We start from the raw sequence: 25170 nt of genomic DNA, 5'->3' as shown, positions 1-25170 counted from the left end.
TTTTCAATTGTGCTTCCTACAAAATGAACAAATGTTAAACTACTCTAGGGAAAGCTGTAAAAAATGGGTTGTCTCCCATGAAGCGCTTGATTTAACGTCGCGGCATGACGGTGATACCATTTTTACTCTGGATCAGGATTCGTTCCCAGATGCTTTAATCGGTAACGATCGACAATTCTTTACCCCTCGATGCAACCATGGTGGTGCTTCACCCTCTGCCCGTTCACCTTAAATGTCCGAGTTCTATCTTCGGACTTTATTTCAATCCCTCTTTGGGGTAAGACACTTACCACTTCAAAAGGACCGGACCACCTTGATTTTAATTTGCCCGGTAGCAGCTTCAATCTAGAATTAAATAGCAAGACAAGATCACTCTTGTAAAATTCCCGCTTAAGAATTTTCTTGTCATGATACTGCTTCATCCTCTCTTTGTATAATGCTGCACTTTTATAGGCCTGATAGCTGAACTCATCCATCTCATTGAGTTGAAACAAACTGAGTTTGGTCGCTTTTTCCCAATTCCTGTTCAATTTCATCAAGGCCCACATGGCTTTATGTTCAAGTTCAAATGGAAGGTGATATGCTTTACCGAAAACTAGCTTGAAAGTCAAAGTCCCAATCGGAGTCTTGAAAGCAGCCCGGTAAGCCCATAGAGCATCATCGAGATTGCGGGCCCAATACGTATATGTAATATAGTACAAATAAGGTTTGATGTGGGCTTGTCCCTCACAAACCACAACCAAAGAGTTCATAAAAATTGTTCAAAAGAATATGTTAAAAAAGAGACAGAAAAATCACTTTTACAGTCAAAAATGATTTTTAAAAGAGACATACCTCAAATCCCGCTCAAACTTCGCAAGGTTCAATAATCACACTACAATGGGTTTTAGATGAGAACGATTAGAACTTGAATAGTTTCTTGAAATTTCGAAAACTAAGGTTTTCTAGTCTTACATCTTGTTCTTGAATCCTTATGGGAATCATTAGTGAATTCTAATCTTGTAGAATACTCTACACTAATATAAACCTTATTAATAAACTCATAAAATTAGAAGTCTTACCTCTTTAGACGAACTCCACATGCCCCTTTCCGATTCTTGTTGAGTTTTCAAGAGCCTAGGGTTTGGAGAGATGAACGAGTGTCAAGAAAAGGTGAATTTGGTGTAGATTGATGTAGATGGAGTAGGAACTCACCTTAGAGGTTTGGGGAGGCCTTATGGTTTATTTTTCATGATTATGGATACTTGGGAACTAACCCTAATCTTAAATACAAGAAAAAAACACGGAAACCGAACTTTTGGCCGAAAACCCGACGTTTTTTGCTATAGGCCCACGACCCATGGCCATCGCGAGACCACCTACAGACCTGAGATTCATAAAGGGTATTTTTTTTTATTTTTTTGCATTCATCAAGCGACGCAAAGACATTGTCCGAGCCCCCATGCTCGCGACGCGTGGCTATCGCGTGGCCCGTGTCAGTTTCTGCGCAGTGTTGGGTAAAATGGACATAACTTCTTTTACAGAGATCTGTTTAGCCTCCATAATATATCGTTGGAACGGTATTTCGAAGACCTACTACTCTCATTTTTGATTTTTCCCAAATTGCCAACGCAAATACCCGAAAACTGGCCATAAATACAGACTGTCTCAGATTTAGACCAATTTAGAAGCCCTTAAGGACTTCACTTTTTGGTTTGATTTCAATATGATAGTTTATCACCCGAATTCATCCCAAATGGATTCATATAGCTAAAATATCATCTCAATACTAGTTTTTACACATTCACACCTAACTCATATTTACGGGGTGTTACAGCCTGCTGCCTTAGCCAGCAAGTGTTTCACATAGAACCATTACATTTAAAGCAGCATTAGTTCTGGTCCATGGTAGCTTAGTGGTATACTGAATAAAAAGGTATCCCGATGCACAATGAATCCTGCATTAGCAGTGAATAAGTTATCAGTAAGAAATTACTACCCACATTAACTAATATACAATGATTTTGAGATCACTAAGGATTCCAAATTTTAAGTTAAGTGCACTTAGTTAGAACTTTATACTGATGTTTATACGAAATCAGAGATGAGAGTGACAAGAGATAACATTAAAAGACTAGCACCACCTCCACTTATTATTGGAGCATCATTGTCTAGATGTCATTTATCATTCTTAGCTTTATCCTTTAGTATAGATTAGTCTTTAGAGTTCTCTTTTAGTTAGAATAGTCTTCTCAGGAACAACGTGTATTCAAGCTCATTCAAAAATATACACAGTTTTTCCATAGCTTCTTCAAGCTCTTATATGGTATCACAACCAACACAACTTTAATGAGTACGATCTGTTTTTTTCCTCTCCAAAATACTCAGATGGGTACCAACGACAACAATAATAATTTCAGAGTTGTCAGTGCTGACAACACAACCGGTACCAATATCATTATTCAGTTCAATCCCGCTTCCCAATTGGTCATAAATTCGCCACCGGGAAAGCTCAATTTTCCATCCTTATATGTGGCTACAATCTTTTCGATCATCTTGATGGGACCACTCCGGCCCCAAGTCGCACTATCACCCTTGGCACAAACATATCTCCCAATCCTGATATTTTACCTTGGTTGCGTCAGGACCAACTCATTCAGAACGCCCTTATGGCCTCTGTCGAACCCACTATTGCCTCCACTATTGCTGCAGCCGACTCGGCTGAAACGGATTGGGACGCCTTGCATACCACCTATGCAAACAGGTCTCAAACCAGGGTCTTCACCCTGCGTGATCAACTTGCCCGCATCACTAAGGACTCTCGCTCCATCACCAAATATCTTCAAACTATTCGGTCTCTCTCAGATGAGTTAGCCACTGCTGGTGCCCCTGTGTCCAAACAAGAACTTCAAACAAAATGACTTATGTCACAAATGTGGGAAGCCTGGACACTAAATTAAGGAATGTACTCTTCACAAGCAAGATCACTACAAGAATGCTGACAAGGGAGTGAAGAGGAACTAGTCCCTGATAGGAAGTTCAACAGAAAAGACGTGGCTGATAACTTGGTAAAGTAGGCTCTAGCTGCTTGGGGAGATTCTTCTAGTGAGTCTGAAAATGAAGAAATAGGGGATACCTCTATGATGGTCGTTGAAGATGAACCTGCGAAGTATGAGTCCATTTTTGCACTCACGGCTAAATCGGAAGATGAAGATGACGATGAGAATCAAGAGGTAAATTTCTTTGATGTTCAGAAAATCTGAAAAGCTATTCTCAGAAGAAATTAATATCTCTTGAAAATGTACTAATTGATACTTATCAAAGCCTTATTAATGAGAAAAATATTTTAAATGAAGAGGTTAAAGGGTTAGAACAAGCGAGGGATGATATGGTAGTTAATATTGTTGATTTGAAGGAACAAGTTGAAGATTTAACAAGGGATAATGCTCTATTGATTAGTCAGATGAACAAATGGGTGAACACCACCTCTAAAGGAAAACAAGTAGTTAGTGAGACTCATTTTGAGCTTGAAAGTGAACTCAAAAAGGCTAAAATAAATCTCTCTGCTGAGCTAGAGAAAAATAAGCAACTTTAAGAGGACTTAAGACGTGTGAAAACTGAGCTTGATAAGTCTCTTCATTGGACTTGTTCCTCTTATAAGGTTGTTGCTATGTGCAAGGGTATTGATGGTAGACAGGGAATTGGATATAAAAAGGCCAAGACCCCATCTAATCCTCATAGCAAGTATGTTTCTATGACTGATAATTGGCTTTGCACCCACTGTGGCAACACTGGTCATTCCATAGACTTTTGCAAAGCAAGATTTCAGTCTGTACACAGAAACAAAGCTTATGTTGAAAACAAACCCAAGAATGCGGGACCTAGTCCTTGGAAGATGAAATTTGTGTTACCTGCATAGGCGAATAGATATCTTATTCATCCATTCTATGATTACAAGGGACCCAAGATGACTTGGGTTCCTAAGTCTAACAAATGACTTTGTTTGTAGCTAGAGTGAGAGGGAGCAGTCAAAAATGGTTCGTAGATAGTGGCTGCTCAAAGCACATGACTGGTAGGAATAAAAAAATTTCTCTCCCTCAAGGCCTTAAAAGGTGGGAGTGTGTCCTTTGGTAATGGAAAGAAAGGATATATTCTTGGTATTGGCAAGACGCTCTCCCATGCTATTGTAAATGTTTACTATGTGAAGGGTTTAAGTTACAGTCTGATAAGTGTGTCCCAAATCTGCAACAAAGGAAACAGAGTTTAGTTCTTGTCTCATATGTGCACTATCACCAATCTTATAACTGGTGAAGTGGTACTAATTGCAAGAAGATACAAGAACATCTATGCATCAAATTTTAGCTCATCTGATGATGGTGACTGGACATGTCTCAGTGCTGTGGATGATAATGCTGAGCTGTAGCACAGGAGATTGGGACATGCAAGCTTCAGTCTGCTAAACAAACTTATGGCAATGGACCTGGTTCGTGGGCTATCTAATGTCAAGTTCAATGATAACAAGGTGTTTGATACATGCATAAAGGGGAAGCAGGTCAGGACTTCTTTTAAACCAAAGAAGGAAGTAAACACCTCTAGGCCACTTGAGCTTCTTTATATGGATCTCTGTGGGTCTATGAGGATTCAAAGCAGAGGTACCAAGAAGTATATTTTTGTTATTGTTAATGACTTTTCGAGATTCACTTGGACTCTATTTCTAAGAACTAAGGATGAAACATTCCCTGCGTTTATAGCCTTTGTGAAATAGATTCAACTGAAGCTGGGACACCAGGTTATAAATATAAGATCTGATCATGGCACTGAATTTGTCAATGCCAACTTTAATGAATTTTGTGTTGAAAATAGGATTAGTCATAACTTTTCTGCTCCTAGAACACCTTAGCAAAATGGTGTTGTGGAAATGAAAAACAGGACACTTGATGACATAGCAAGAATAATGCTGAATGCAAGTGATGTGGCCAAAAGCTTTCGGGCAGAGGTTGTTAACACTGCTTGTCATTTGATCAACAGGTGCATGATCAAGTCCTTGCTTAAGAAGACACCCTATGAGCCGCTGAATGGAAAGAGACCCTATGAGCCGCTGAATGGAAAGAAACCCTATGAGCTGTTGAATGGAAAGAAGCCCTATGAGCTGTTGAATGGAAAGAAACCCAAGCTAACTTACCTTAGGACATTTAGATGCAAATGTTTTATTCTCAACAACGGTAAGGAGGCCTTAGGGAAGTTTGATGCTAAAAGTGATGAAGGAATCTTTCTCGGGTACTCTTCTCACAACAAGGCATATAAAGTCTTCAACAAAAGAACTCAAATTGTGGAAGAAACTGTGCATGTGATCCTTGATGAGACAGATGAGTTGGGAAGAAAAGGGACACAAAGTGGTGAAGAAGAAGATGGAGATCTCCCAATTCCTAAGGAGGTCCTGGAAAAAAAAAATAGAGAAATTTCACTTTCCAAGAGCTTAAGTTAGCAACAGACGGTGTTTCAAGCTAGAACTGTTACGTCCTGTATTTTTATACATTGGGACAACCCGGATTAACTATGACAATTAAGGTCCAAGACTCTTTCGGGATTTGAAGTCGGGAATTTTGACCATTTGATTTTAGTTTGAGGCATAAGTTGAATATGAAATTGATGGCATGAACACTTAGGAAAAATTGGGACCACAATTCATAAAATTGGAATTAAAAATCTTGCCAAAAATGGCTTTGTAGCCGTGTGGTCCACAAAAAGGTCCCACATATTGTGTGGCCAATTTTAATTGGTCCAACACATTGTGTGGGCCAAAGGCAATAGAGATATTTTGGGGACTTAAAAGATGACCCTTAAGTCATCTTTTCTCATTTCCACTTCAACACTAGAGAGAGAGAAAAATCAAGACCTTGGAGAGCAATACTCCCTCTAGCTCACGGCTTGGACCATGGAAATTCAAGTCCAAATTTTGCCTCTCCAAAAATTAATTCTTTGGTACAAACCCACTAATTAGAGTTCCCTAAGTAACGTGGAAGCATCGTTGGAGCAATCAAGTCATTCATTTAAGAGATTTGCAAACCCTAGCCTATTGGTGGATTGAAGAAGAAAGGTGAGTTCTAACCTTGTTTATGAGTTATAAATGTTGTATGCATATTGTAGTATACTAAAATGGATAAAAATCATGAAATGTGGTGTGTTGAAGTTGGGGCCGTGTGGTTGGTGTCCTAGCCGTGTGAAGTGTGTGTGTGTGTTGTGTGGTGTTGGTTTGATGAATTAATTGTTTGTAGCATATTTGATTGTTGTAGAGTGAAGAAATAAATTAGAACCATCTATATGTACATAGGTGGGTGTGGCCGTATATATGGTCCCAAATGTTTGGCAAAGAATGAATTAATATCGCTTAGCGTCGTAATGGTTATTGTGGTGACTTTTATGTTGGAAATGAGAGTTTAATGTCCCAAAATTGATATGGTAAAGGTGCGGACTGATTTGGAGATTTTGGTGCACTTAATGTAATCTTTATATATGAGAACCATTAACATATGTATATGTGTAGTGTGGACGAATGTGAGTCCTATAATATGTCGAAGGTCGCGTTACTATCGTTTAGTATTTTAGTTACCGTCGATATGAATTCTAGCTGGAAATAAGTGCTTAATGACTCAAGAATGATGTTGAGATGGTTGGGGCTGTTTTGAGGCTTATTGTGCGTTGATGTAATTTGTATATTTTATGAGAATGACATCGATATATTGTGGATCGTGATACAAAACATGACTTGAAAATGAAGAAAGAAAATAGGGGGCTGCTCTCGGCTAAGGGGACTGTTTTCGGCCACTTGGAGAAAAAAATTATTTGATTGTTGGAAAAATTATGTGAATTGTTTAGAATGTTCTTGAATGTTGTTAGTATGGATTTGGGTGAATAATCGAATGTACGAACGATATTGTGGCTTGAAAGTAAGCCATTGAGTGAATAATTGGAAATTTGTCGAATGATGAAAAAGAGAGCTATTAATGTTATTTTGCCTTCCGAATTTATTATTGATGTTGCTAGGTTGGTTATTGTGGTTGTTGTTGTTGATTTTGAGCGAGATAAATTCTCGGGATGACCTATTTACAGGGGAAATGCTGCCGAATTTTCTGTAGAATTTAACGATTAGTTGGAATAAACGGCTTAAGTGCCCTTAGCTAACGTTTGGTATTCATTGGCGTATTTGTAGACCTTGGGGAGCCCGAGGCGTAGATTGGAAATTACTTTAGATTGGCCATCTTGGAGTGCGTACGAGGTATGTAAGGCAACTTCCTTTCTTTTTGGCATGTCTTAGTTTTCATAGGCTAAATTAGAGCCTTAAGGAAAATTCCAAATCCGAAATCCAAGCATGTTATGATCCGTATACGTTCTTTGGCACTCTTATGTATGATTTGATGAAATATGAACCTTTATGTATTTGAAAAATCGCTTTTCGAACTTTGCGCAAAAAGGTTTCACTTTAAAGAACTTCGAAATTTCCGAATGCCATATCTTTCACATAAATGCTCGGATTGCTCCAATATATTTTTATAAAAGTTTGCATTACGTATAACGAGTATGTTTTCCATAAGCGGGCCCGACTTGGGTAAATTCCCGTCCGTGGGTCCCGCGACTTCCCTTTATGAAATTCGGGAGCTTTTGAAAGAATTTGTTAAGACTATTATTTCGATTTTCAAATATGATCATTTTGCTTATGTTTGAATTTATGATATTGATTTTGTGCATATGACTACTCACGCCTCTATTCGTGCATTCTTTTATTTCCTTTCGCCGAGTCCCGGGCCGGTTCTGTTGTCGTGCGCACTTTGTTATACTCCGGAGTTATGCTATTTTTATGGTTCACCGAGCTACTCGCAAAAGAGGGTCGGGTTCCACTTATATTTAGTGTTATGCTGTGTATGGCGTTATACGGTGATGTGATATGTGACGGGGATACGAAGATTTGAAACTTTCTGGTGTTATGCTGTGTTATGGCGCCATCGACGGGCGGGCGACCATATTCTTCTGTACCCTATGCATGACTTACATGTTTGAAACTAAACATTTTGATATGATTGGATTTGCACTTATGTTCGGCACTTCTGTTTCGTTTATGTCTCAGGTTTGATTTCTGTATATTCTGCTTTGCATACTCAGTACATATTTCGTACTGACCCCCGTTCTTCGGGGGCTGCGTTTCATGCCCGCAGGTACAGACGCACAGTTTGGTGATTCACCAGTTTAGGACATCCCCTTCTGCTGGTTGGAGTGCTCTTCTCATTTCAGAGCATATATGTTGGTATATATTTGTTCGCTGAGTATGTACATATTTGTTCAGGGGTACGGCGGGGCCCTGTCCCGCTATATGTTTTGATCGGTCTGTTTAGAGGTCTGTAGACGTATTTGTGGGTGTGTGTGCCTACTTCTGTACAGTTGTGTTTATATGATTCTATTCGTTATGGCAGCCTTGTCGGCGTGCATTTGTATATGTGTTTTGGGCCGTTGTGCCATTTGATAGCCTTGTCGGCTTTTGACATATTTGACAGCCTTGCCGGCTTTTTGATATATGTGCATATGTTCGGCGATGTATATTCCGCCGCCTCTTCTGATTCTGATATAATGTTTTGTACGCGCAATCGCGCAAGATAATATTCGTTCTCAACTCTATTTAAAAAAAATGATGAATATGAAATCCGTATTAAGCTTTGCTATGATGATTTAGTTTGTATGTCCGTTTGGGTGCCCAAGTAGGCACCAGTCGCGGCCCACGGGGCTGGGTCGTGACAAGAACTTCAGAGAGGTGCTTTCGGCACAATTTATAAAGGAGAGTTTTCGTCTTCAAAGTCTAGAACTATTGTAGCAGTCAAGAAACTGGACAGGCTTGCAAATGATGGAGGGCAGGAATTCAAAATAGAAGCCAGTGTAATAGCCAGGACTCATCATAAGAATTTGGTAAGAATGGTTGGATTCTGTGATGAAGGACCAGAAATGAAGCTTTTGGTCTATGAGTTTATGAGACATGGCTCCTTGGCGGACATCCTTTTAGGTCAGTCAAGGAAAGAATGGAAGAAAAGAATCAGAATTGCATACGCGGTTGCAAGGGGGATCTTGTATTTGCACGAGGAATGAAACACGCAGATCATCCATTGTGACATAAAGCCTCAAAACATCTTGCTGGATGATTCATTTGAAGCAAGGATTTCTTATTTTGGATTGGCAAAACTATTGCTGAAGGATCAAACTCAGACTCTGATAGGGATTAGAGGGACCAACGGCTATGTTGCACCAGAAAGGTTCAGGAACACGGCTGTGACCAAAGTAGATGTTTATAGCTATGCCATTGTTTTGCTAGAAACTATTTTTTGCAGAAAGTATCTGGACACTAATACTCTAATCAAGTGGGTATATGACTATTTCCACTCGAGAATGCTACATAAGCTAGTACAAGATGATGAAGAGGCACCAAGCGACAAGGAGGAGTTAGAGAAACTAGTAAAAGTGGCAATTTGGTGCATTCAAGAGAATCCGAATATCAGGCCCACCATGAGAAGGGTAGTACATATGTTGGAAGGGGTAGTTCAAGTTTCTATGTCTCCACTTCCTTCTTATACCAGTTCAATTTTCTAATTGAAACTTATAACTTAATAAAATTGTAATAGCAATCCCCTTTAGTATTCTTGTAGCTTTATTATGATTCCTGTTGTTTCATTAATTGAAATAACCAATAAATTGTCATAGGTTGCTCAATAACTTCATATGTATTCAGCAGCCATTGCATACTGTTTGGTTAGTTTGATGAACTTAAGTGGAAGTGGTATGAAAATCATCTGTTTCGGAATGACCTTTTCTTTGGGGTCTTGAATAAGAGTTTAAATTGTGCTAAGCTTGTTCGGGCTCACATTTTTAGTATGTGTAGCAGGCTTATTCTCTTTCCATTTTAGTGCATTGCTGCTGCCTATTTCTTTTTCCCTTAAACATCTATGCACATAGTAACATTGGAAAGAACAAAGCCAAGTTTGATATTTTAGTGGCAAGTTGCCTACAAGTTGCTTGCTACTACTATTTTTTATCTGTGAAATAGATTGCTACTTGTGCACAGATCATAAAACATCTTTAAACAAGAAAGTTAGGCCAAAGACCTTATTTTCCATTCTAAGTTTAGTATATATACACCTTTGCTAGAGAAAATAGAAAAGAAAGAGCTCAAAATACGCATGAGGATACGCATCAAAGCCACAAGACCTACATTCTACATATAAAATCTGGAAAGGGAATGAATACTTGATAGATCCTGGGAGATATTTTTATGAATGTAACTTTTCTATTTCAGAGTAAAAGATCATTCATACATACAAAGGGCTGCATACCCAACACTAAATTAAAAAAATGACAGAAAGGAAGAATAAAGAGATTCTGGTGTGAAAATTACAACAAAGATTGAACCATCAAAACCTCCTCCTAGCCCAGCAGCGTTTGGGAGGACGAGGGTCATTAGCAGGTTTAGGCATATGATGAAAGTCCACCATTATGATCCTTCTCTTTGCTTCCTTTCGCTCTGCAAACCTTTCCTCAAATTTCCTCTTGCTTGATTCAAATCTCTCCATATCGCTGATGCTTTGTGTTTCTTTTTGCATTGGTCTCGCAACTTCAGAGCTTTGTGTTGTTTTCTGCACTATTGGTCTTGTGATTACACTGCAGTTGCTCTGTTTCTGTGGTGAACAATCAGAATGAAGTTGTTCTTGAGGAGGAGCGACTTGAACACGCTGGGTGGCCACATTCCTCTTCATCAACGCCGGGTGCACACTCTTCGTAAAACCACTGCTGCACTGTTTTCTTGCAGCTGATTCCATGTCAGTCTCCGATCTTTCCTTCAACTCCTTGACGCTTTCCGTTGTTCCTGTAATTGCATTCTGTTTCTGGCGTTGGTCAAGTTTTTTCAGAGGAGCAACTTGTACAGTCTTCTTGGTAGCCATGTTAATCTTGATCAAGGATTTCTGGTTTGTAGCAGTACTAATCTTGTTCTTGTTTTTGGTATCAACCAGTTGTATTCCTTCGACACTCTTTTCTTTCACAGGCTCTTCTTCTTCAACGTCGGTCACTTCATCAGAACTGTCGCCATCTTCTTCCTCATCAATAACACTGTCGTCATCTTCATCTGTATCACTAAGAATGAAGTAATCGTCGTCGCCTCCAATTCCAGGGTGCATTAAGATATTCAATATCTCGTTTTTGCGCTTCTCAAACTCAGCGAGATACTTTATTGCACCAACTGTGATAGCCGCTCCGATCAACTCAAAGATATCTGCAGGTTTCTTCTTTATGGAGAAACGACTCAAAAACATTGCTTCACAATCAGTGGCGGAGCCAGGACTTTCATCCAGGGGGTTCAAAAATTCTAAAAGATAAATATACGAAGAAGTCAGGGGGTTCGGAACCCCCTGGACATACGCTGGCTCCGCCCCTGTTCACAATCATACATGCTTACAACCTCTGTGATGAACTATTTAGTATTGAAAAAAAATAGTGATGGATGACTTTAACATATGACAGTTGCACTCTTATATAGACATGAATTTTAGGAAATTTAGAAACTACTCGTACTCCTTTTCCTACACAAGGTAGGAGTGTAGGAAATTAAAAAACTACACTTTTTCTACCCAAAACAAATTAGGAGTCCGTGGAAATTTAGTAACTTTTTGCCTTTTCCTATATATTTTAGGAAATAGGAATGTACGAAAATTTTAGATTATTTTTCCCTTTTCCTACTCAACGTAGGAATACACGGAATTTATAAACTATTTTCTCCTTTCCCTACCTAGTTCAGATACGAAAAAGACCAATATGTTAAAATTTAATTAATTTAAAACTCCTAAGTATTAAAAGAATACTTAATTGACATTTTGTCTAATATAAACTATATTTTTCAAGGGTGAAAAATTCAGCTCATGACCGCTCTTGATGATGCTAGTGTAAGAAACTATAGGCCTGTTTGTCCATGATTTCAGACTAGTGATTTGAAATTAAATTTTATTTGGACGTGAAATTTGGATGTCTTAAGTTGTATCTTTTCTCATAAACACTAGAGCCCCACAATTTGTGAACACTATCAAAATTTCCCCGACTCTTTTACAATCTTACTAAATGAGCAAATCATAGTTCAGAAATAAGGTATCGGAATATTCTAAGGCGCTACATTAATAAATTACATATCTCCATATTCCTTTTATAAATAAATGCTCGTGATAAAATACTATTTAAACTTTTAAATACAAGTAATTTTACTAAGATCCACTTTCAAAAAATCCAACAATAGTAGTAAGTAGCTGTTCTTTAATACAACCCTTCCACATGGTACAAACAATCTCTTCACGTCGGCATGAGTCTCTTTTTACAAAATATAAAATGATTGGTATTTTTTTACAAAATACAAACTTATCGGTCAAGTTTTACATTTAAGAAAATTTGAAATCACGAAAATTAGCCCATAAGCCAACAACAACAACATATCAAACTACGACTTTCGTACTATGTTTTCCTTCACTTTAAACCATTAAAATCCTCCAAAAACAAATCAAAATCAAAATCAAGATGAAGAACATACCTTATAATTGAAGAACTTTAGCCACACCAACTTTCTTCAAGACCAAACTCACCACAACATCAAGTAGAAGCAAGAACAATCACATTTCATGAACTAGTTTAGTGTAATCTTGTTGAATTCTTGATCTAAGGGGCTATAAGCGTTTAGGAGAAGTATATGGATGTTTGTAGAGCTCAAAGAAGTGTAAATGATAAAAAAAGGGGGAATAATGAACCGAATTTCCAAATGGGCCCGCGGAAAAGCCATCTGGTAGCCTATATTGAAACACCCATAACTTTCTTCTCCGATGTCATATCGACGAACGGTTTGTTGCATTGGAAACAAGACTCAATGAAATTTAATTTACATTGGTTATGAATTCCATAACTCCTCATATTATAGGAGATACACCTCCCTCAAGTTGGACTAGAATTTTCTGTCCAAAATTCTGGCAAGTTTTCCAAAATTTTGACAAACTTAATTGCTTCGATTCGCTTGATCTCGAAACTTTTAAGACACTTTCTTAGTACTTATTAAAAGTATTCCTTAACCCTATAAGGGTTCCATGACCTCTCCGAGCTCACATTAGTTTATTTACGACTCAAATTACGCAAAAAAATTCAAGGTGTAACAAAAATATGCAATCAGATAGGCTAATGAGCATACATAATTCAATGGTGGCCGTTTTTTGGCTGACGGTGGACCAATACAGTAACATGTGAAAGACCGGCTGACTCAAACAAAATGTCGGCAGTAGCATTATAGCTAATACGGGAAGAGTTAGAACCTTGAATGTTGTTTCTCAGAAGCTAGCAGGGCTAGCTAGCTAGAGACAGGGACTTCTATCTCAATCATTAGGCGGACACTAGTGTCTGATGTCGGTAAATACTTAGCAGTAGACGTGTTTACACCAAACCAAGTAATATGACCTTAGCAGTTAAAAGTTAAAGTGATAAATGATAATCCATATCACTTAACTATGGTTAAGTTATTAATGTGTATATGAAAGACACACCATGCTTTAACTGGCTTGGCGTAAATACTTTGTGCAGTTAAGATTTTACTAGGCACTCCTGCCCAGGAAAGCTCGAACGCTTAGGGGAAGGAGATTGTAAACAACTCCTAATTAGAGAGGCTGGTTCCAAGATTCGAACCTTGGTCACAAGTAGAAAGGTGAAGCGTTTCTCCGTTGCACCAAGAACCACTTATATTAATCATGAAGAGAAACAATATATTTACAAATAGTTTGAATGGTTAAACAGACTTGAAAACTGTCTCTATTAGGTATTGATGGCCATTCATAATAAAACCATTTTCAACATCTAAGTGTGGACGTGCAATTTCCAGTTAATGTATATAAATATTTGAAACATCAATTAATACGGAACACATGGAAACAAGAAATACTACAAAATTATTTTTGTTACAAGTTTTTCTGTTGAATTGATTATGGGTGCCCACCTGACATCCCTTCATGAGACCACATATCTAATTAAGCAACTACAATTGAGTGTAACATATGTTGAAATGTTTGTTGTTGTCGCAAAGAACATTCAAGTATATCCATGCAGAATCAACTGTGGTTTGATATGTCTCCAGAACCAGTCGCATAATTGGCAAGAGTTTAAGTTGGATTGCACTGATGGTGTGAAAAAAATCATGTCACTTATAAAGTAAGTACTAGTAAGCCTCTATAATTAACATCAATTGATAATCTGGTAAAAATGATAACTAACCTACTATGCATGGTTAAACTACAGTGACGTGTAAAATATGTGACTTTGACAGTTGTGGCGTAGACAAATATTTCTTACAAGGGGATTCAAAAAAAATTCGGCGAAAGGGATTAAATTAAACCCCTTCACCACACATAACTCCAGTACTGATTGTCGGCGTATACAACTTAAATCCAATTGGTAAACATGTAGGTACTCGGGGAGTCCTAAATAGGAGATCCCATAAATGAGGAGTATGTAACATTCCTCTGTCCAATCTTCAACCTGATGACTAGGTGTTGCAACAATACTTGACATGTTTAATTCATAACAAAACATACTAACTTTGAGGAAACCTTTTGTCCCTCTGCCTTCGTCATGCCCCAAAATTCACACTAGGCCAAACAGGCATCCGATGTTATGAACAACACCGAAAGCACTTTATAAAATCAATAAAACGTCAAATCTTTTTCGATCATCTTTCAACAGTTATATCAATACGTTATAAATAGCTAACTAACTCATGATTTGGTACACTTAAATTACACTTTTTAATAGCGTAAAGCAGACGATGTCAAATATAGTAACCCAACAAGGTTAGGGTCGAATCCAACATAGAATATGGTGTGAAAAGTTTACTAAATAAATATCATACTAATCTTGTGGTCCTGGTGTATTCCAGAAAAAGGGGTTTTATAATTATTTTGGTTTTTGGACTAATTTAGAGTGACTAGTAATTAAAAGTTGTAAATATATGGGTAAAAAGAACCAAGGTTGTGTCCCCGTCAGATAAAGTGTATGATCATGGGTGTTGATCTTGATATACTTCTAATGGATAGTTGTATAATGCTGTTATACCTCATTTTAACCGGGTCAAAGTAGAGTACAACATATTGGTGATTCTTATATTATTTAACTTAAGGAGTAGCAACCTAATTATTTTTAAAGGTGAATTAGGACACCTATTTTAACTAAGTAAATGCTTAAAAATAACTCCAATTAATGGTCTACTTAACTAATGTGATTCTAGGTAAGAGTTCTTAGTTATCCTAAAGGGAAAGGGTTAAGCATCCTTTAAGATCCGTTAATTACGGTTGACCGGTCAAACTTAGGTTAATTAATTAAGGCTAAGAAAATAGAAGTACAGAATTTTAGTTATAAATTAAATTAAAAAAAAGGGTGAGCAGGATTAGTGAAGGTCTTTTAAGCGTTTAAAAGAATCCATAATTTAGAAACAATTGTCTTTAACTACTCAAATGTTAGAGGTGACAAAAAATAGGACAGGTAAGACAATATACATATCAACTATTAAAGGAAAAAAAAATATCTTTTTAAGCAAATCTCCTTCATTTAAAAAATAGGCCTGAACTTGGCGTCATCCTAGTTTGGCCTAAAATGTTGTTTCGGAGATATAGAATGTATTTAAATTTCACTCTCAAAGACGGACCAAAAGACTATAAATAATCATTTTTTCACGTTTGTGCTTTCAAAAACTACATAGCCAATTTTGAAACCGTTTTGGGGTTCATAACATAGAGTTTCGGAAAATATTACTTTCTCGATAGCCGCTGAAATAATGTACCGATTGCGCCTCCCCTCTAAATTAGGTGTTCTAAGACTAGTAATCTTAAGTGTAACACATACACAATCAAAGAACAAACAATTAATAAATCCTATAACAAGTTGAAAAATGCAAGAGCCATTCTTTTTTTCTCCCCTTTTTTCCTTGCTCCTGTAGGGACTTTTTTTTTTGAAAGAGGGAGAGAACTGAATGAGGAGATAATTGTGTGTTCCATACTTCCTCTCGTCCCTCTTTGCAATTTCTGTTCAGATGAGTTTTAGGGGAACTAGGGAAGTGATTGAAAAGAAGACGCGGATTCCATATCTAGTGGCGCAAGGGACTTATGCAGCGGTGAGAGTCTTTCATGAAAGACTTCATGTTGTTCCCAAAGTGTACATGCAAAAGAAAGGAAAATAAAGAGAATTAGAAGCAATTTCACCTCAAGGCAAACACAAAGGTTCATCACCAAATTAAAGGTCAAACACTGGTATGCCAAAATTACCATAGACAGTCTTCGGGAAAATAAATAACACTACTGCTAAAATTACGCATGTTTCACTACCAGTTTTGTTAAAAGACAATGTATAAGCTCAATCATTTTTTAAGTAGCAAAAATAAAACGCACAACCATGCTTTTTCATCAATGAAAAAATATACAGCCTAAGAGCGCGATATATATGATATATAAGAAATCAAAACAGGACCTATTGATGGAGGCATTAAAATGAAAATAAAACATAGTAAAAAATATCTGGCGTCATGGTTTGGCCATAAAATCTCTCTGAGACCATTTTAAATACAAAAAAAAACTCAACAAGTTATTTTATCATGTTAGGATAGTAAACAAAATCACATTAATATATTATGACATGACTGAAGGCAAGAACAACTTAAAGCACGATTATTTTAAACACAAGCAATATGATCTCAACACAAAAGAGAAATGGAAAGGATCAGATTTTACTTACTATTTTTCTCAAACATATAAAGCATACAATGAGATTTGCACAACATTCAAAACAAATAGGATCAAATAAACAATCATTTAATAAACCTAACTTCACCAGTAAAATAAAAATTTTTAAAACATAACCTCTTAAAGCCGAAACATGGTTAGTAAGCTGATACTTTCACATGTTGACCAAAACAAGCATCGAATCGCATATCGATGGCATCAAAAAAGGGATATCGACATTGACCTTTTGTGGGTACAGTGAACTAGGGCGTGGGGTCTTAGATCCAGCGGACTCCGACCTCCCTCACAAATAAAATGGCACGATTGAAGTCAAATAAATCACCTCAGCGGCTGAAAGACAACAAAGATCTGAGAAGGGAGAAAACGGGATTTAAAGCTTGTATTTTAGAGGATAACTAGTATGAAACAGTGAGTGTTTCGGAAGTTTAAAGGGGGAAGAGGTGGCGGCTAAAATCTTGTCCGAAAATGAACTTGAAGCAAATATTTATAGGGGGGAAGAAACAGCTAGGGTTTCATTGGGCGGGAATTTTTATCTTGAATTCTATCCGTGGGAAACAAGAGGGGTGGGCAGCCATTGCAGGTCTGATCATAGATGGGGCAGAGTTTTTGACAAAAATAGCTTCCCGATAAGCGTGAAAGGAGGAGAGAAATAAAAAAAGCAAAAGTTTTCTGCAAGAATAATAACTCTTCACGTGCTAAGAGAGGACTTGGGAGATTGTGGTCAGATTTTGATATCTTGATATTGTCCATAATATAAATACATCGACTGATGGAGATATCTAAAAACTTAGATGGGTTATTTATTGTTTGGCCATTCACGGACCAATCTGCTGGAATCTTGGACTTGTTATTGGGTTTAAAGTCCACTCTTCCCATTATTTCCTTTTGAGTTTCTAAATAATTTCATGTTATATAATAGTAGAACTAATATTAACTAAGTAATTAAGTTTATTTACTAAATACAATATAATATATTACAGTCACCATCCTTCAAAAAGATTATGGGATGTTGCAAGGTTTGGTAAAAAAATGCTATAGCAAAAATATTCCAGTAGTTATTTACATAGTGTAAAAAAAGAGTATTACTATTTAATTAAGTCAAGGAACATGAGAAGCCTTAAAGATCATAAAAATGAAAAAGAAAGAAAATGATAATATTAATAGTAGTAGTAGTAGTAGTAGTAGTAGTAGTAATAATAATAAGAACAACAACAGCGAATAAGTAGTAATAACCTTACTATGATAATAACAACAATAATTATAAAACTTATCGTAATAATTGTGAAAATAGTAGTGACGGTAAAGCATTTGTTTTATTAATAATTTAGAAGCTCGAGGAAATAAATTGGAAGAAAGAGGGGTCAAAATTGGGTATCAACAAATGCACTTAACCTCTATGTGAATCTAGACTATTTTCCAATAAGAAAAAAATATTTCTTTCTATTCTTTTTCGAAAGATAAGAAAGTATACATGAAGAATGGTTAATTATGCCAAGTAAACTCCTCTTATTCCTAAGTGAATTTATTAGACAAGGTTTAAAGCCTTGAGTTCTTGTTATATGTTCTTACCAAACCCTAGTTATTTTTTAAAATAAACCAAAGTTTATGACGTTAGCTAATGTTTGCAACCACTAACTATATGATGAAAATGAAGAATAAATAAACCCTAACAATCCATTATGTGTATATCATTCATAATCCCCAATCACAAACCACCCATCCTGGGGTTCACAACCTCAATAAAGGTGTTTAGCTACTCATGGTAACATGAAAACAATAGAAGATGGAAGATTGCATAATTAAATTTGTATTGAAACTTACGAATAAAATCAGAAATTAAACGATTGTAATTGTCTCGAAATCCTTGAAAAGTACTAAGAGCAATATTGTCACAACACAAGTCTCAAAACTCCAGACTTCAAAGTTATGAAAAGTGATTCTAAAATTTAAAACCGTATTGGCTATTTATAGGGCCCAAATCCGTGATCTTCAGGGATTCCAATTGGCCACCAGCTTGGAAAGAGTACGGGCCGTACATTGAAGTCTGTACCGTCCTTTCAATATACGTGTTCTGTTCTTCTTCAGTTCTCGAAAAAGGTACGACTTGAAATTGCAGCCCGTTCTTTAAAGTATGAGACATACTTTCATCTTGTCCTTTCTATGTGAGCTTCAATACTCTCTACCATTCTTCACTAAAGTATGGGACAAAAGTACGGGTCGTACTTTGATGTACGCCCCGTATATTCCTACCCGTATTTTGTGAGATTTTAACAGAACCTTCAGTCACTTTCCACCGGAACACAAGGAACAGGTATGGGGCGTATTTTTATGTACGTCCCGTCCTTATTCGAATTTTCATCAGTTTTTCTGAGTTCTCCATCTTTGGACTCCTACAATGCCAATTACCTGAAACACAACAAAAACACATCAAATTGACCAAGACTTGCTCAAAATAGGTAAAACTTATAACCAAAAAGCATTGAATGTGCCATAATTTCACGGCACATCAACACCCCCAACTTAAAGTCTTTGCTTGTCCTCAAGCAAGTCACGACTCAATCTAACACCTAGATATCACAGAGTAATATTGTCTACATTGGTTTTGACTCTAAACTACCGGCATGCATGTTTTACTACCAAGGACCACCTCATTCTCATTACCAAAATATGATGCACAACTTAAAAATGCTACGACTCACAATGCAGCTTCAATTTATGACATTACATTATCGAACATATCATGATGCGCACAAACATCACTGTAGGCGGTCGCTTTCTTTTGCACCCATTTTCATCCTTATGCCCTCACATAGACCAAAGAACATCCCAAACACACATATACACAATGAACAAGGGACAACAGACTAAAGAGAAGAGAAAACACTCAAACTCACATAGAATTTCAGATCTACACACGCAAATACCATAGGCTTGCCCTTATTTTCTATGCTTTCATCCTTAGTTTGTTCAGTTGTGATCACGTTAGGACTTGTTTCGGCTTGTAATGTAGGCTTTGGGACGGGTAGGATACTTTTTGGGTATTAGTGACTCACCCTCATTGAACACTATATTTTCTTATCTTCACCTTTATTCACCTCTTCTTTTCTCCCTTTTGTTTTTCTTTTCCAATTTTCGACCTCGATGTGGTTTATTTCAAATCCATCTTAAACTTCCTTTTTTTTTTTGCGTTACCATTTTCTACTTTTCTCTTCTTTTTTTTCTCATTTTTTTTTTTTTAAAAAAAATATTTACAGTCACCACATCGAGTCTCAACTCACACAACATACATCATCCGCAAGATAGATTCTCAACCTCTTCTCCACACTTATTTCACCCCCAACTTAGGCTTGTAGCCTCTTTATCTCGCAGTATCAAGGAGGGAATGGGTGCAAAACTAGAATACTTTCACAAAGGGTACGGGTTTGTTAACGGCTAGCCAAGAAAAAGGTCAAAGGCTCAAAAAGGGAAACTAGGGATATCCACATCATATGGTCAGGTTTATTTAGGCAAAGTGACTATTTATACAAAGAAAGCGTATGATCATTTCACAACCAAACCAACTGTCGGATTCAAACATGACTAACCGGGCAAGTTCTAGATTACACATGTATAGATTGAATAAGACTAGCAACTCACTCACACATTGGCATAAGGACGATTATTTATACACTTGTGACCTCCTAAGCAATCATTCATCACACACAATACCCCAATACTCATAATGTCATACAAAGAATCACTCACGTCAATCAGTAGCTATTTCTGAGTATGCATTCTTCAAAAAATTTGAGGGGTCCACAATTTCCAACAAAAACACACAACATGCCATAAGTTTCAGAACACTACCAAATAAGTCAAAACTACTCTATTATATCTAAGCAACATCCTACACATGCCAGGTTCAACAAAAACAAACCCCTCGGGAAAAGAACACATGGCAAAGAAAAGCTGGGGGGGGGGGGGGGGTTCCTAAACACATAATTTACACTACAACAAAAGCCAGCAATCCCTACCCCCAACTGAGAATCATGCACTGTCCCCAATGCATCAAATGTAAATACTCTAAGGGTAAGGGATACTTGGCAGCACTAAGTGCTAGGGTCAGTCGGAGGCGCTGTTGCCCTATATGTATGGATTGGGGCTAATGTTGACTCATCTCCTGTGATTCCACTAGAGGATACGCCAGTAATACTGTTTATCGGTGCTGGAGGTCGACTGTCAAACATAGATCTCTCAGTAGCAATCTGAATATGCTCCTCCTCCTCCTTCGCTGTCTGGGCCAGAATCTCCAACCTTGTCGCCCGAGGATCCTCATCTCCCACTACTTGTTTCCCTCTATCAGCTCGGGGTGATATATCCTTTTGGGGCATCAAATTCCTCATATTTATCATTGACGAGAGGTCCACCTTGCTCGGCTAATCGGGCTCCTCCTCAACATTTTTCTTTCGCTTCTATAATGACCGTATATTGGCCTTTAGCCGGTATAACTCCGCTCTCATACCCAAAAAATCACTACCTGGACCCGTATGCTCCAAAGCAGGAAACCGTGCCTCTAATCTGTCAAGTCTAGCCTGACATAACTCCTGGGCCTGGTTGGAAGCGGCTATCACTGGTGCTAAGGGGATTTCTATCTTCTTCTTCACATACCTCTCCATCTCCCGAGCTAAAATCTTTAACTGCTCGTCAGCTTACGCAGCTTGCACCACCACTCATTGAAAATTCTCCTTATTAAATGCAAATTGGGCTTAGGAAGACTATTGGGTGGCTGGAGAAATAATGTGGGCTCTCTGTCTTCCAGGCGGATGCAAAGGTGTAGTGTTAGCGTGAGAAACCTTAGAAGTAGGTGCAGTAGTATCAGGAGGTTGGGTCACTGCTGTGGGAGGCACCTCATTGATGGGCACCTCGGTGGTCTCAGCTCCTGTGGCACCAGAATCTGCCTGGTTTTCATCCTCAACTTTCTCCTCAGGCATTGCTGTGGCTGGCTCTTCGAGTAACAATTCAAATTTCTTCTCTTTTTTCTCCTCCTCTTTTGTTTTGGGGATATCATACATATGAGTGGCTTTGACACAGTGGTCAATAAGAGGTATATTTTCCACATTCGCCTATTGACATAGAGTAGTAATATGGCACGGGAATGCCAATGAAGTAGCCTCGTGCTGTGCTCTATCCCGAATGTCCCGCACAATCATCATCCCTATGTCAAGTGGGTAGAGGGTTATGAGAGCTACCACCACCACCGCTCGTTCTGGGGTGAATGTATTGTCATTTTGTGTAGGAAGTATCTAGAACCGCACTACACCCCGCCAAAACTTTGCCTCAAGTGACAGAGTGTTCTTGAATATCTTGGACTTCGTTCTCAACCACCGTGGGTCACCTTTGGCTATGATTGCTACCAACCACTCCATTACCAATTGTGTCATCCTCCTGTTAACCTTATCATCATACTCAATCGTGTGAAGAGGTGCATCAAACTCAGCCCCAAAATAGTACTTGTTTATGGCAGCGGGTGATATATCCACGTTCACCTTTCGAACCACAACCTTTTCCGCCAGTGGGATATCTTGGTTCAGCATTCTTGGCTTCACAATGGTGCTCAAGTATGCACCATGATTGGCATAAAACTCCCGCACGAGCATTGGGCAATATTCGCCCGGTTCACTGTTGAAAACCTGTAACTTGTAGGGGGTCAGCAGTTCCCTGATCCCGCGTGATCCTCCAAGTCCCAGAATCCTATTCTCCTTTTTCCCCAAATATTTTGCCTGGGAGCACCCCTTTTCTTTATACTTTCAATGCCCTTGTCAAACCACTCTGGCTTTCCTCCTCTCTTTGATATTCTGCCACTTCCTGGGGGGTAGCAGGGGTCTCCACTAGTCTCCAAGCTAGTTCTGATGCTCGGACTTGTTCCAGATATGACCCTTCTTCACTTGAGCTAGAGGAGTCCTCCTTTTCAGACTAGAAGGAAACCTGTACTGGGTTAGCTCGGCCTCTAGCTGAGGCTCTAAGTGCCTTCAAAGGCCTGTTGTCCTCGTCAGAAAACTCTTGGTCTGAGGGAACATCTCGAAGTTGCCTTATGTCCCTGACCTTTTTAACTTGTTTAGAACCTCCACCTCTTTGTTTTGGTGGCATACCTGTGAAGGAAAACATTAAGTGTGTTATAGAGTTAATACAGCAACCACGAAAGAAGCAGCAAGTTCTTTGCTTGCAAATGTAGTGTTTCAGTTGTGCAAACCGTACTGCAAGGTACGAGGTGTACATTGAAGTACGGGCACAAGGTACGCGACGTACACTCGTATACGGGACGTACTTTGTGCGCGTTCTTAGACGTATATAACTGAGCAGTTTCAATACTTTTCAACTAAAGTACGTGACATATAATAAAGTACGGGACGTACTTTGTTCACGTACTTAGCTGTATACAACTTAGCAGCTTTTGTAATTTTCTACTGAGGTACTTGATTAATGTACGTGACGTACAATAAAGTACAGGGCATACCTTCATCATGTACTGTCAAGAACTGCCTTCAGACCTTATATTGATTTCCGACGACTTACACAACATCACCAACACGTAACTCACTTCTTTCATTCTTCAATTAAGGGGTTTTGGGGCGCGAGTTACTCAGAGTTCACCCGTTTTATAATTTTTTTTCTTTGTGACAATTCACCAAGCAGTTGGCGGGCATCACAACTTTAGGCTTAAAAGTTAAAACCTTCTGTCGAAATGCCCTCCAATCGAGTGGAGATATGAAATATTTTCCCTCACGAGTTCTACAATCATAACACCATACCAATCCCCACCCCGAATTGAGCCTACATACTATCCCAAAACAAGAACTTACTATACATAACTACCCTACAACCAACAAAGCAAATAAACCATGTAAGAACTACATCAACATACTTGTTACGTAGATTATGATGAAAATAATGTAAGCACTACAACGGTTGATTCAAGTTCCTTTCCCTCCACTACTTTTTGGGTACAAAAGATAAAAGTGTGTGGTTTAGTGATTGTGAAGCACCAGGTGAGATTATATAGTGAGTTTAGGGAGTAAATTGGGGTGAGCGGGAGTTAATAGATGGTAGTAATGGTAGGTATTGGGGTTGTGGAGTCATGGGTGGAAGTGGTTAAGTTACCGTGGAAGAGGGAAATCGCTCATTTGCATTTGTTTAATTTTGTTTTTTATTTTTATTTTTTTTACTGAAAATATTTACACGGAAAAGGTACGTCCCATACATTGAAGTACGGGACGTACTTTTAGCACGTACCTGGCTGCGTTGTTCCAGTAATACCATTCGACTTACCTGATAAAGTACATGACCAATGTACGTGACGTACAATAAAGTACGCGACGTACATTATATCATGTACTTGGCCTCCAACTTACAATGGCCACCTTGGCATCCTTGTCAAGGTACGAGGAAAAAGTACGAGTCATACTTTAAAGTATGCCCCGTTCTTTGATCTCGTACCTCACCAATTGTTTCCAGTGGTTTTCCAAGTTTTCTTCAATAAGTACGGGCATGAAGCACGCCATATACAATAAAGTACGGACGTACTTTTCAGCTCGTACTTGGGCCGTCGAACTTTACGTTTTCAATTGTGCTTCCTACAAAATGAACAAATGTTAAACTACTCTAGGGAAATCTGTAAACCATGGGTTGTCTCCCATGAAGCGCTTGATTTAACGTCGCGGCATGACGGTGATACCATTTTTACTCTGGATCAGGATTCGTTCGCAGATGCTTTAATCGGTAACGATCGACAATTCTACCCCCCTCGATGCAACCATGGTAGTGCTTCACCCTCTGCCCGTTCACCTTAAATGTCCGAGTTCCATCTTCGGACTTTATTTCAATCGCTCCATGGGGTGAGACACTTACCACTTCAAAAGGACCGGACCACCTTGATTTTAATTTTCCCGGTAGCAGCTTCAATCTATAATTAAATAGCAAGACAAGATCACTCTTGTAAAATTCCCGCTTAAGAATTTTCTTGTCATGATACTGCTTCATCCTCTCTTTTTATAATGCTGCACTTTTATAGGCCTGATAGCGGAACTCATCCATCTCATTGAATTGAAACAAACTGAGTTTGGTCGCTTCTTCCCAATTCCTGTTCAATTTCTTCAAGGCCCACATGGCCTTATGTTCAAGTTCAAATGGAAGGTGATATGCTTTACTGAAAACTAGCTTGAAAGGCAAAGTCCCAATCGGAGTCTTGAAAGCAGCCCTGTAAGCCCAAAGAGCATCATCGAGCTTGCGGGCCCAATCAGTTCTGTTCGCATTCACCGTTTTTGCTAAAATACTCTTTATCTCCCGATTAGAGACCTCTACCTGCCCATTTGTCTGAGGAAGA

The 25170-nt window shown here is 38.3% G+C and overlaps 1 pseudogene; it reads left to right on the top strand.

The window, feature by feature from the left end:
- Window positions 1-8799: 8799 nt before the first annotated feature.
- LOC132639679 (G-type lectin S-receptor-like serine/threonine-protein kinase RLK1) lies at window positions 8800-9606 on the top strand (annotated as a pseudogene).
- Window positions 9607-25170: the final 15564 nt, after the last annotated feature.

This window comes from Lycium barbarum, chromosome 5 (assembly GCF_019175385.1).
Source record: "Lycium barbarum isolate Lr01 chromosome 5, ASM1917538v2, whole genome shotgun sequence".
NCBI lineage: Eukaryota > Viridiplantae > Streptophyta > Magnoliopsida > Solanales > Solanaceae > Lycium > Lycium barbarum.
The sequence above is the reverse complement of the archived record's forward strand: the minus strand, read 5'-3'. Positions and strand labels throughout refer to the sequence as shown.